The sequence below is a fragment of the Aulostomus chinensis genome, chromosome 1 (genome assembly GCF_037954235.1).
Source record: "Aulostomus chinensis isolate RoL2024-O1b breed Wild chromosome 1, RoL_Achi_v1.0, whole genome shotgun sequence".
Classification (NCBI taxonomy): Eukaryota; Metazoa; Chordata; class Actinopteri; order Syngnathiformes; family Aulostomidae; genus Aulostomus; species Aulostomus chinensis.
The window spans coordinates 48,719,986-48,732,900 of NC_141320.1; the positions used below are offsets into that span (position 1 = coordinate 48,719,986).

General features: G+C 45.5%; 1 non-coding gene across 1 annotated transcript; it reads left to right on the top strand.

The window, feature by feature from the left end:
- The first annotated feature begins 9,775 nt into the window (after positions 1–9,775).
- trnae-cuc (transfer RNA glutamic acid (anticodon CUC)) lies at positions 9,776–9,847 on the top strand. Its single transcript has one exon. It is a non-coding gene; the product is annotated as a tRNA-Glu (tRNA).
- Positions 9,848–12,915: the final 3,068 nt, after the last annotated feature.

Sequence of the window (12,915 nt, forward strand, 5' to 3'; positions counted from 1 at the left end):
AATATTTGTTTTCTTGAAGCTAAAAGGTGTATTGCCCGTTCTTGGAAGGATCAATCTATCAGTGGAATTTCTCAGTGGTTGAAAGGAATGTCCTTTAATTTTGCCCTTGAAAATTTAAGTTATTTCACTAAAAATAAATTGGAAAAATTCTGGAAGATTTGGCATATTTTTTACAACTATCTGGAACAGAATGACATACAAACTGAGGCTTAGATTGGAAAACTGAATTGATTGTAAACGGCTTTTTTTTTCTCCTGTGTCCCTTTCTACCTTTGTATCCTAATTTATACATTTGTTTATTGTTATTTGCCCATTCTGTTTGTCATGTCCTTGTATTTGTTTATCCCAAAATATAATAAAGAGATGTTTGAAAAAAAAAAAGAACTGCACAAACCAGGTTCAAGCTGGACTTTGGACCCTGGTATCTGCAACGACTCCATCAACTCCTAATCTAGCAGCTCTGCTGGGTCCAACTATTTTACAGTGACAGTCCTGCAGAGTGACATCACTGACATGACTGGATGACTTCAGTCATGTGACTGGATGACTTCAGTCACGTGACTGAAGTCATCCAGTCATGTCAGTGATGTCACTCTGCAGGACAGTCACTGCCATCACATTATAGAAAAGAACCCAGACTCCACATTTATGGGGCAGTTTTGGTCTTTAAACACTTGACAGTTCCAGGAGATTTAGTCTGGCTCAAGATCTTCAGATCAACCCAGGACAGAAGGCTATGACTCCATTGGATTGTATCGTTGGAGCATTCAGAGATCTGGTGGATCTCAGTAGGAGCTGTATTTATCCACTGAATGATCCTGGTCAATGTGATCCTGCTTCTCCATCTCTAAGGCTGACAGAGCAGGAGGACCTGACTGAGAAGAAAGCTGCCCTTGAGCAGCTTCAGTCTCTGAGTGACAACACACAGGCAGAAAACCAGAATTTGAGGGAACAAGTTTCTACTCTTGAACGTGAGAATAAAAGAGCAATCCAGGAGTTACAGAACCTCACTGCTGTGGTGGCCAACCTCAAAATGGTCCAGGACAAGAACCAGACTCAGATAGAAGATCTGAACGCAACAGTCCACAGTCTTCAGTGTGAGGGGAGGAAGGTTGATGGAGAGAACAATGAGCTCAGAAAAGAGCTGACCCACGTTCAGTCTCTGAGGGAGAGTGAACAGGTGGAGATGAAATGTCTTGAGGAAGACCTGACTGAGAAGAAAAGTGCACTTGATCAGCTTCAGTCTCTGTGTGACAAGAGATGGACAGAAAACCAGAATTTGTGGGGACAGGTTTCTAGTCTTGGACAAGAGAAGATCATTGCATATCAGCTGGTAGAGAACATGTCTGCCATGGTGGGCAACCTTGAATCTGTGAGGGAGGAGAACATGACTCAGATCAGAGACCTGAACACACAAGTCCACAATCTTCAGCTTGAGGTGAAGATGGTTTACAAGGAGAAGTGTGACCTCAAGTGTGAGCTCAACTCCATCCAGGCAGAGATGAAGAAAATGAGAGAAGAACTCACTGAGAAGAAGACGACTCTTGAACAGCTGAGGTCCCAGAGTGAGGAGAGACAGGCAGAAAATGGATGTTTGAGGAGACGAGTTTCTACTGCATCTCAGGAGACAGAGACCTTCACTGCTGCGTTGGCCCACCTTGAATCAAGGAAGGACCAGGACCCCACAAAGACTGACAGTCTGAACGGTGAAGTTCAGAGTCTTCTATGTGCAGTGAGAACACAAAAGAAGAAAGGGAACAGTGCTCATTGGGAAATCCTGGGAAATCTTCATGATTTAAAAAGCTGTTTGAAAGAGGAAAATCATGGCCTTCAAGCGAAGGTCCAGCAAACTTCTGAAGAGCAAACAGACTCTCCCCTACGTCCAGCCAGAGAAGAGCAAGCAGACTCTCCCCTACGTCCAGCCAGAGAAGAGCAAGCAGACTCTCCCCTACGTCCAGCCAGAGAAGAGAGAACAGACTCTCCCCTACATCCAGCCAGAGAAGAGCAAAAAGACTCTCCCCTACATCCAGCCAGAGAAGAGCAAACAGACTCTCCCCTACGTCCAGCCAGAGAAGAGCAAACAGACTCTCTCCTACGTCCAGCCAGAGAAGAGCAAACAGACTCTCCCCTATGTCCAGCCAGAGAAGAGCAAACAGACTGTCTCCTACGTCCAGCCAGAGAAGAACAAGCAGACTCTCCCCTACGTCCTGCCACAGAAGAGCAAGCAGACTCTCCCCTATGTCCAGCCAGAGAAGAGCAAGCAGACGCTCTCACATGTTCTTCTGCAGAGGAGCGATGGGATTCTGCTGCATGTCCTGCAACTGAAAAGCAGAATGATGGGGGCACCCTGGAGACTGGACCTGCTCGGGGTCAAACCAGAGGTCTACTGTGCCGTGTGACATCTGGTGTAGAAGATGCTCTGTTAATGTTCAAAGCTTCTTCTTTGTGTGCTTTTCCTCAACTCTGTTTTCTTTGTTTGTTATATATGATGATACCTTGATCACCACAGCAGTTGATCCCAGCTTGATTAGCTGAGTGCTTTGCAGTCTAAAGCACTTTAGTGATACCTGTGGGGTCCCTTATCCTCCCTGACCAAAGGGATTCAGCCTCACTGAAGGAGAGTGAACCTTCCAGGTTGCAGCTCCTAGACTCTGGAACGCTCTCCCACTGGACATGAGGACGCTGTGGACACCTTCAGAAAGAAGCTAAAGACCCATTTGTTTAGTAATATTATTGTTCATGATGGAATCGTGCCTCCTTACCTGCCCACACAGGTCAAGAGGTCAAATGATTCCCTGTTTAAAACAGCTCTTCATCACATGGATGTGCATCCCAACAGTCAGAGCTCACAGATGCTCCTATTCCCTCCAGTGGGAGGCACTAGGAGTGACTGATGAGGGTCAGGGGGGTCAGGCTAGTCCAGATAGTGGGTCTGTATGAGGTTATTAGGGAGGGATAAGGTAGTGGCAGAGTTCAGGCTGTAGTTGTGCTCCAACAGTTGAGACAAGGCAGGACAAAAAATGACCTCCTGATGGCGTTAGGAGTGATTCTTACAAGAACCAATCAATAAAAGTGGGTGGTGACCTGCTCATGTGACGCTTGTGTTGATGATTACTGGGTCTCCTCCATGCTCATTTATCATGAATGAATCCCTCTGAGTGAAACACCTGATGACTCCTGAGTTGTTTCACAAAATGTGTGTATGTGTGTGTGTGTGGGCAATCACTACAAGTTATCTATGTATAGATCAAACAGTTATTCATCAATTGGATACATTGAGAGTGGAAGTTCAGGTTTCCTGTAATTCAGTTTGCAGACAACACAGAAAACTGCCCCTGACCCCTCCCCTCATTCTGGAGGCTTTAACATGAAAATGAAAATGCTGAGAGACACAAATGCGAATCAGGGTATTTGACCAGAGGTGACATATTATTTAATGCTTTTCTTGTTATATTTGTTATATATGTTCTGTATGGTTATATTTGTTATGGTTGTTATGGAGTTGATTGTTATTATCTCTTTTTCTTGTGTCTTTGTCTTTGTCGTCCTCCCCTTCGTCCGTCCTGGATTTTTGACCTTGGTTGCAGGAAGCCTGTGACCTCAACTCCTTTTTCTGTGTTGCTGAACGTAGAGCCTTGCTTCATTGTGCTCGCTAAAGTGTGATCCTCCCTGCTAATTCCTTATTTCGTTGACTAATTACCCACCAAAAATTAATACCTACTTGCTTTATTTGGCTGAAGTTTAAAAGACCATCATTCTGGTAGCAACAGTCTTTCTGCCTTGTAAACACGCTAAGCTAACGATGGCTTCTCCCTCTTGTTCTCCTCTCTCCTGCTCAGGGTGCCACATGTTTTGTTCCTCCTCTGCCTCCTTTAGTGAAACTGATAAGTGTGTTAAATGTAGTTTTTTTGTTGTGTTGGAGGTGAGGCTTAGCCATGTTGAATTGGACCTGCAGCGGCTCTGCACCAAAAGCTGCGAGAGCTAGCCAGCCCTCACTAGCTGGTGCAGACCACCTTAGCTTAGCTCCTAGCTTAGGCCCAACTAGCGCTCCCCCAGCAGCTCCCAAGCATCTGGGAGAGCGCCAAGAAAAGTTGGGCCTAAGCTAGGATCTGCTTGCTTATGAAGATTTGTTGGGTGTAAATTCATTTAAGGAGTGTTGAACTGGACCTGTTCTACTTGTAAAGTGTAACTTTAGTTGTTATTTGGTGCTTTCCAGGGTTATGACTTGACTACATTGCAGCTTTGACCTGAGCAGGTGTTCATCCTCATCTCAGTAACAGGGGACACTTTATCACACCAGTGGACAAACATCAGCATTCATCACCCAGCAGCTCCTCTGATCAACAGAAAAAGTTAAAGTATTCTGGAGAATGAGGGAATCGATCCCTCTACCTCTCACATGCTAAGCGAGCGCTCTACCATTTGAGCTAATTGCCCTGTTAAGAAGCACAGCAGATAATGGATCTTGACCTTCATCATGGTTGAATGAGCGTCACCAGTTGAAGCTTCTCTGGTTGACCAATGTCATGGAGACCAAGGGTTCCATGACATCAATGATTAATTGAAGGTAGCATTTGTCTTGGTATTAACAGTTTATGTAAATTAGAGGATCACACACATGTTAATGGTCAGGTTTATTGAATCAGCAAACATGTGAAACATTTTCTATGCCATGTGTTCCAGGGAGGGACCTGGGAAGCACAGGGGGACCGGCCATCCTGCCTGTGGAAAATGAAGACCCCAGTGTCAGTCAGTGGGAATCACTGTGCAAGGCCTGGTATTTAGTGTTGATCTAGTTTGTCTCATGTAAATGTGGCAGTTTCAGTCGTCACGTCAGTCCTCACCTCTTCCTGGTGGTTTCCTTAAAGGGGGTGGAGCCAAAAGGGGAGAGTGGCCCAAGGAAGCTCCTTAAGAGCTGTAGGTGCAAACCTTTGCTCCCAGATGGGGGAGGGGGTACAATCACAGGCAAGGTTCATTGAATGATAATGCATGTGGATGTATTATTGAATTGGTGTAGTAGTCTGGAATCATGTATATATTTAGTCAGGTTAAGTTGTTGAGATGGTGCTGGTTTGATGTAAATATTGATTGTAGAGCATGGTTGTGGTCTCACCTCCACTCTATGGGCCATCCATCGTCATCTTCTGCTTATTCCTTACTAGTAAGGGTCACGGGGGGGCTGGAGCCTATCCCAGCATCTACGGGCGAGAGGCGGGGTTCACCCTGGACAGGTCGCCAGTCCATCGCAGGGCCAACACACAGAGACGAACAACCATTCACTCTCACAGTCACACCTACGGTCAATTTAGAGTATCAATCAGCCTAGTCCCCTAATTGCATGTCTTTGGACCGTGGGAGGAAGCCGGAGTACCTGGAGAGAACCCACGCAGGAACAGGGAGAACATGCAAACTCCACACAGAAAGATCCAACGCCCGAGCCAGGACCTTCTTGCTGTGAGGGCACATTGCTGACCACTGCACCACCGTGCAGCCCCGCTATGGGGGCTGGTCTGTCTAATTTCCTGCAGCCAGGAGGGGATAAAAGGCAGTCAGGGGTTTTTAATGTAAGTTGATGGTGTCTCATGCAATCTCTTTCAATACTCCAGTGGTGGTTTAAGTGAAGAAAAACATGGGTTAGTCAGTAGGACTCTGTGTGTGTGTGTGTGTGTGTGTGTGTGTGTGTGTGTGTGTGTGTGTTTCCATGCAGACTTTCCCTTGTGACACCAGATTTGATTTGGAAACCATCTCATCTAAATCTCCTCTCCAAAAACCCTCTTCTGCAACTTTGTACCCAAGTTGTCTCCTCACCAGGCACCACAGTATCCAGTAGGTTCAGTTAAAACAGTCATCAGTGATTAATGTTCATGTTCAATGATGAGGTTTTGATTTATTCTTCCAGAATCATCTGAACAAACCCTCCTCAACACAGTGAAGCCTTCATCTGACAGGAGGAGTTTTTTTTCCCAGTGATTCCACTGACAGTGAAAAGCTTCGTTCATCAGACTGGTCTGATAGGATCAACTACTGGTTGCTCTGGAGTGGAAACAGCAACCTGTCAGGAAACATTAGCCAGAGCAAAGCCAAGATTAAAGCAAGAGCCTCCAGATCAAAGTCAGAATTGATGATGATGTCATCAGGGGGCTTTGATAGTGTCTTTATTTGTACCCAGAATTCTGTCTTTGATCTCAGGAGGACATGAGAGAAACCCAATTGAGGAAAGTAGAGGAGAACATTCAGTTTCATTAGAAACACTTGAACTGTTGAACAGTAGAATTTGTTTGAAACAGTTTACAACACTGAGTGACAGGATTGAAGAGGGAAGATTTTGGTATTTTCAGTTTAATTCTAACTTTAAACTGGGCATGAACATTTTTAGTCGTTCATATTCTAACATACAGAGGAAGTCATGACATTCCCTTTTTTTTAACCTGTCCTGTTCTGGAAATGGAAATGGAAATTTAGCTGCTATGTTGAATCAGAAGAACCTTTTGAAGTCTACTTTTGCTTCAGTCAGGAAGTGGACTGTTGTTAACTCTCACAATGGTTGGTGATTGTGGAGGAAGAAAAAATCCTTATGAACCTCTTTTTAACAGACACACATTTCTGAAGACACTGGTTCATTTTATTTTTCTTCTTCTAGCAGAGGATGGTTTTGATCCATCGACCTCTGGGTTCTGGGCCCAGCACGCTTCCTCTGCACCACTCTGCTCTACCATTGACTGAACAGTCCTTGTTTTAGGACAGCATTCTCTGTCTTTGTCTCTGCCCTGCTCTCCTGCTCTCTTTCCCCCCAATCGGTCAAAGCAGAAGGCCATCCCCACTGATCCTGGATCTGCTCGACGTTCCTGCCTTTTAAAAGGAAGGTTTTCATCACCACTGTTGCAGGATGTGCTGCTGGTGGAGAATTGTTGGTGTAGATTCATTGAAGGAGTTTGGTGCTGGACCTGCTGTACTAGTAAAGAGTCATGAGATAACTTTTGTTGTGACTTGACACACACACACACACACACACACACACACACACACACACACACACACACATTCATTTCTTCCTGCCATGAACACAGACTGTGTGTTTAATGTTAACAAAAATTCGACTTTGTCAGTGAATTAATTCATTTGATATTGAAGTCTGCAACTGTCAGTGTCTGTCAGGATGGCCGAGCGGTCTAAGGCGCTGCGTTCAGGTCGTAGTCTCTCCTGGAGACGTGGGTTCGAATCCCACTTCTGACAAAGGACATTTTCTCCACATTCCTATGCATCCACAGTGGTAAATTCCAAACCCAGTTGAAGCTGCTCTCCAGTGATGGGAGTGAGTGGTTGAACTGGCAGCAGAGGAGGCAAAGGAGCTTCCCTGTGACGGTCCAACATCGCCTGGTTTCCTCCAACATGGAGCAGCCACCAAAATCTAACTTCAATGTTGGATCAAAGTCTGCTGAAGGAATGTGTTTTCTTTCAAGTCACATTTTGTCCATTAACTTCATCATCAGAGTCACCATCTCATCACATGACTAAAGTCTGGGTTCTGTGTTGGTGGTAAACATCCTTCCACTCACCCAGGCTCCCCACTGGTCTGCACACAGAAATGCATATTTTACTGGTTTAACCAGTTCCTCAAGTAGTTTAGGAAAAAAGACACTTTGTTAGCTCCTGTAAAGGTCCCACTTTGGGTCGTAACACTTTTTTCCTGACTGCTTGACGTCTCAGTCAGAACAGCTGAGATGAGAACTGAATGTCTGGATTTCTTCCTGACATCATCAGGGTCTGAGGAGTTCATTAAAAAAAGGATTCAGTCAGATGGGAGTTAGAACTTGGAGACCAAAGGAAGAACCTCCAAATTCAGGACCCTGAGATCAAAGTGAACACTCTGATCTCAGAGGTCTGGGATATTTCACATCCTGATGGCCCTCCAAAATAAGAGCCCTGTGTCACTGTCTAAAAATCATCATTTGTTTGTGAAAAAATCAGGGTATGTTTGTCAGACTTTGTCAGACCTTTCCCCAAATCATCATTTGTTTGTGGAAATTAGATCCAGAAAACCACTGCAGTCCCTCATACATGATTAGTGCCATACTTTGTCTCACACGTTTCCTCTTCGATGGTTCCATGGTGGAATGGTGAGCACTCTGGACTCTGAATCCAGTGATCCCAGTTCAAACCTCAGTGGGTCCTCCAGCAGGTCTCTGACAGGTGTTGATAGAGGAGTTGTGGCTGCTGACTACAGTGGAAGACACCATCAACAATGATGTGTAGAAGTTCTCAGCTCCTTCAGTCACATGACTGGGCCATCCTGTCATGTCAGTGATGTCACTTGGCAGGACTGCCATTGCATTATTAATTCTATAACATCTGAGATTAAAATCTATGGAATTACAACCAACAAGCAGTCAAACACCTGATCAGATGCTCCTTCATCAGGCTGAGAAGAATCAATCTAAACTGGGATGAAGAAAATTAAGTGAGAGGAGAAACCTCCTGATTGGCTGACATGGACCCACCTGATCCATGTCAGCCTTGTTGGAGCAGAAAGAGGTGGATCAGAGGAATCAGTGGATCAAGACTCAGGTGGCAGATGAAGAATCTCTGTATTCACAATGGAGTCAGAGAAATCTTCCAACATGAGAGAACGTGACAGACCATTTTATACCGAAGACAGGCTGTGTGTGTGTGTGTGTGTGTGTGTGTGTGTGTGTGTGTGTGTGTGTGTGTGTCCCTACTGACTGGAAACTGAATAATAACCAGACTGACTTTTATCATTGACCAAGTCTGGTTGACTCACTAAATTCATAACTGAAGTGATTATTTAATTAATAAACAGAACATTTGTCTAAAGTCATGATCAAATTAATGTAAAATCTGAGCAACGAGGGTTTGAAAATGTTCCAATGAGCCAAACCAATGTTGACAGTTAAAAGAAGCCAATGTGGGAGGATTCTTTCTGTCTCAGCAGTAAAGACCAATCCTACAGCTCACGTGAAGCATCAGGTCCTCTGTGAGAGGTGGGAATCCAACCAGGGACCTTTGGATCCACACCAATCTTCCCTGACCTCATAGAAACTGGAACCTTTCAACAAATAAATTCAAATTCAACTCAGCAGCAACTCTAGAACAGTTGCTAACTTGCTAATTCCTGTTAGCTCCAGATCAGACAATGCAGGCTCACCTTCACGCTTGGTTGTACGACCGTCACCAGTTGAAGCTTCTCTGGTTCAACAAACTCTGGGGACTCAAGACACAAGTCAGCACCGGTGCAGGTCCAGATCCAGATGTTAGCTGAGGGGGACAATGGCTTAAGGGAGCTCCAGGGAGCTGGTTTGAACTGGTCCCTCATCTCTGTGAGTAGAAACCATCTGAGGTGGAGGGTGGAGATCTGCTTTGACCTCCTGATCTCCCAGTAAAGCCAGTATAGATGTTGAGCTTGGAGGAGTTGATGGCCTCCTTCATCTTCTTGTTGGAGGTGTTTGCTAAACTCAGCACCACCACAGATCAGAGGAAAGTCCACTTGTCAGCTGGAAACTGGAGTTTCTAGTGACCTGCAGGATCTTAGTTGTGGTGGCAGCAGGCCTGTTCCAAGAGCTTTGCTCACATTCCTGATCAGGCTTCATCATGATTCTGGACCACTGAGTGATAGAAGCTGATCCTGGGGGTGGACTGTCTTTAGGGGGCTGAGGTGTCTGGTGGTCTTGGTGGACCCTCTGTATCTCAAGCTGAGACCACAGAGTCCTGTGTTCTTGAGTCATTGTCTATAGTCTCTGTTGTTGAGAGCTCGGTGTGGTCCCTGATGGTCTAGTGGCTAGGATTTGGCGCTCTCACCGCCGCGGCCCGGGTTCGATTCCCGGTCAGGGAATGAGTTATTTAGAGGTTGAGGGAGAGGTGATCAGGTGGTCCACATGATGGTGGAGGTGATGAACTGTGAATCCATCATGGCTCCACTCTCACCCCCATTGTAGTGTTCTTGGTTCACTCTGCCATGGCCCCATGTTGAAGGGTGACTGTCTCATTCAGGTTCAACCCTTTGTTAGACTCTATTAAGTCACTGACTCCTGCAAGGACAAACTGTAATCCTCCTTTGTAGCTTTGGCTCCTTGCAGCACAGAAAGTCCATTCACTGATGTAGGAACTGGAAAACTTAGAGCTCCAGTCCTCGGTTCCTTGCACCAAAGAAAGGAGGGAAATGCAATCAATGTTGAATTCATTTACATTTCTTATATTTGATCAAAGCTAGAACTTAAGAAGCTGCCATCGACCTTGATGACCAACTCCTTCACTGTGTAGTTCAAAGTCCCTGGTTTGATTTGTGTCAGGACTTCAGAAGCTCCAATCCTCTCTAAATTCTAGTGAGGGTGGAAGAGATTATAAATGAGAGAAGCAGGGCCCTCACTCAGAACTGAACCAGCTCAGTTGGGAGAGCCTTAGACTGAAGATCTAAAGGTCCCTGGTCCGATCCCAGGTTTCAGCAGAAGAGCAGCACTGACTTTACTTTCCAGTGGAGGAACTGCAGACATGAAGGAAACTAACATCTTGTCCTGTGCATTCTTGTGACATTCAGGACATTTTTGGAGCCTCTTGTTGGATTTTGCCACAGAGAATCAGAGCCAATCAAAAGCATGGAGGACTTTAACATGGAGGACTGAACAAGTCAAGAAAGCATCAGTTTGACCTTCACAGGTGTTTCTGTTCCTGTCTCAATGCTGTAGAAAGAGCCTGAGGAGCTCAGACGGTAGAGCATCAGACTTTTAATCTGAGGGTCCAGGGTTCAAGTCCCTGTTCAGGTGCTGTGGAGGTTCCAGTGTTTGACATCATGGTACTGGATGAAGCTTAGTGTTGAACAAACTGTCAACATCAAAAGTAGAAGTGTTCTTGTCTTGCCACTGTGAGACTGTTGCTAGGAAAGTGACCAATAATAATTTCATGTGGCATGCAGTTAACAAAAGACCTACATTGATGGTCGAGGGGGGGTGGAGCCTATCCCAGCATCTACGGGCCAGAGGCGGGGTTCACCCTGGACAGGTCGCCAAAACCATTCACACTCACATCTACAGTCAATTTAGAGTGTCCAATCAGCCTCATCCCAAATTACATGTCTTTGGACGGTGGGAAGAAGCCGGAGTACCCAGAGAGAACCCACGCATGCACGGGGAGAACATGCAGATTCTGCACCCGAGCCTGGACTCAAATCCAGAACCTTCTTGCTGTGAGGCCACAGTGCTCACCACTGCACCATCATGCTGCCGTGGTCTCATATACTTTTCTAAATTGTGTTTCTTTCATGTCCTCCTGAGATCAAAGACAGAATTCTAGCTACTGTCAAAGCCCTGATGACATCATCAGGAATTCTGACTTTGATCTGGAGACTCTTGCTTTAATCTGAATTTGATCTGACTAATGTTTTAGTTTAGGTTGCATGATACCGACCACCTCATTTCTCCTGATGGACTGGTGACCTGTCCAGGGTGAACCCTGCCTCTTGAACAATGTCACCTGGGATCGCCCCCCCCCCCCCCCCCCGTGACCCTTAAAGGATAAGAACAGAAAGTGGATGGAGGGATGGACTCAACACTGAAATCAGCTGATCTGATCCACATTCTAATGTTTCCTGTCCCTCTTTAGGAGTCAGTGAGAATAGTAGTGTATATAATAATGTATATCCAACCTTGTAGTATCTTTCCAAAGCTTTTAGTATTTCTTCTTGTTTCTACTTGTAGTTTTAGTGTCTGGATCTTTTCTTTTGATGTCCTGCTGTCTGCTCTTTGCTTTTGGAGCTTCCTTCAACAACTACCAGGCCTCCTGGGTACTGTAGGAAACATGGTCAAGTTCTTCTGACTTCTCCAGGAACGTCCTGCTCACATTGGTCTGTCTTCATTTTGACTCCTCCCACTGCCACAATGACCAGCCTTTATACTCTTGGTGACTGGGGCCCTGGTTGCTGCAGGCCTCAACACCAGCCTGTGGTTGTGAGCAGGGCAGAACAGAACTGACAGTATCTCCCATGCAGGACCTGGGTCAGCACCTGGTGCCAGCTGGGGCAACATCCTGGAGTTAATTCAGCCTGTAGAACCAGGTGCTGGTTCCTTCTTTTACCAGGCAGGAACGGGCAGCAGATCCAGGATCAGTAGGTGCGGATGTCTGCTTTGACTGGTAGGAGGAAAGAGAGCAGGAGAGCTGGTCAGAGACAAAGACAGATCATGAAGAAGGAGTGCTGTATTCTGCTAGCACATGCTAGTGACAGTCAGAGATCAGGAGTCTCAGCAGGGAAAGATTCATCTCTTATTTCAGAGGACAATTGGACGTTCACTGGAAGACTGTGAATGTTTGAGGGTCAGAGGAGAAAAGAGGACAAGTGCACCTGTTGTGTGTGATGGGGCACCAGCATGGAGGAAGTTGTCAAACATTTTGAGCGAAAAAGCGTGAATCTTCAAGTAAAGAATTAAAATGATTTAGTTAACAATGAGGTCTCTGTCATAAAACAAAAGGAACAACTGACTACCTCACCATTTCCACCCTCTTCAACAGATTCACATTTCAAAACAACCAGGTTTATTTTGTTCCCTTCTTCTAGCAGAGGATGGTTTTGATCCATCCACCTCTGGGTTCTGGGCCCAGCACGCTTCCTCTGTAAATCCATATTTTGGGTTCTGGCTTGTTCTGCTTTTCATTTTGTGTTTGTATTAAAGTTCTGTTGCTGGAAAAAAGACTTTTTTGCCTTTTTAAAAACACACACACACACACACACACACTACAGCCAAGCATATAGAATGATACAGTCTGAGGTGGTTTTGACTGGTAGGCACCAGTGTGCACTGTTTGGCACTGAAGTCATGTGACTGATGTCATCCAGTCACGTGACTGAAGTCATCCAGTCACGTGACTGGATGACTTCAGTCACGTGACTGAAGTCATCCAGTCATGTGACTG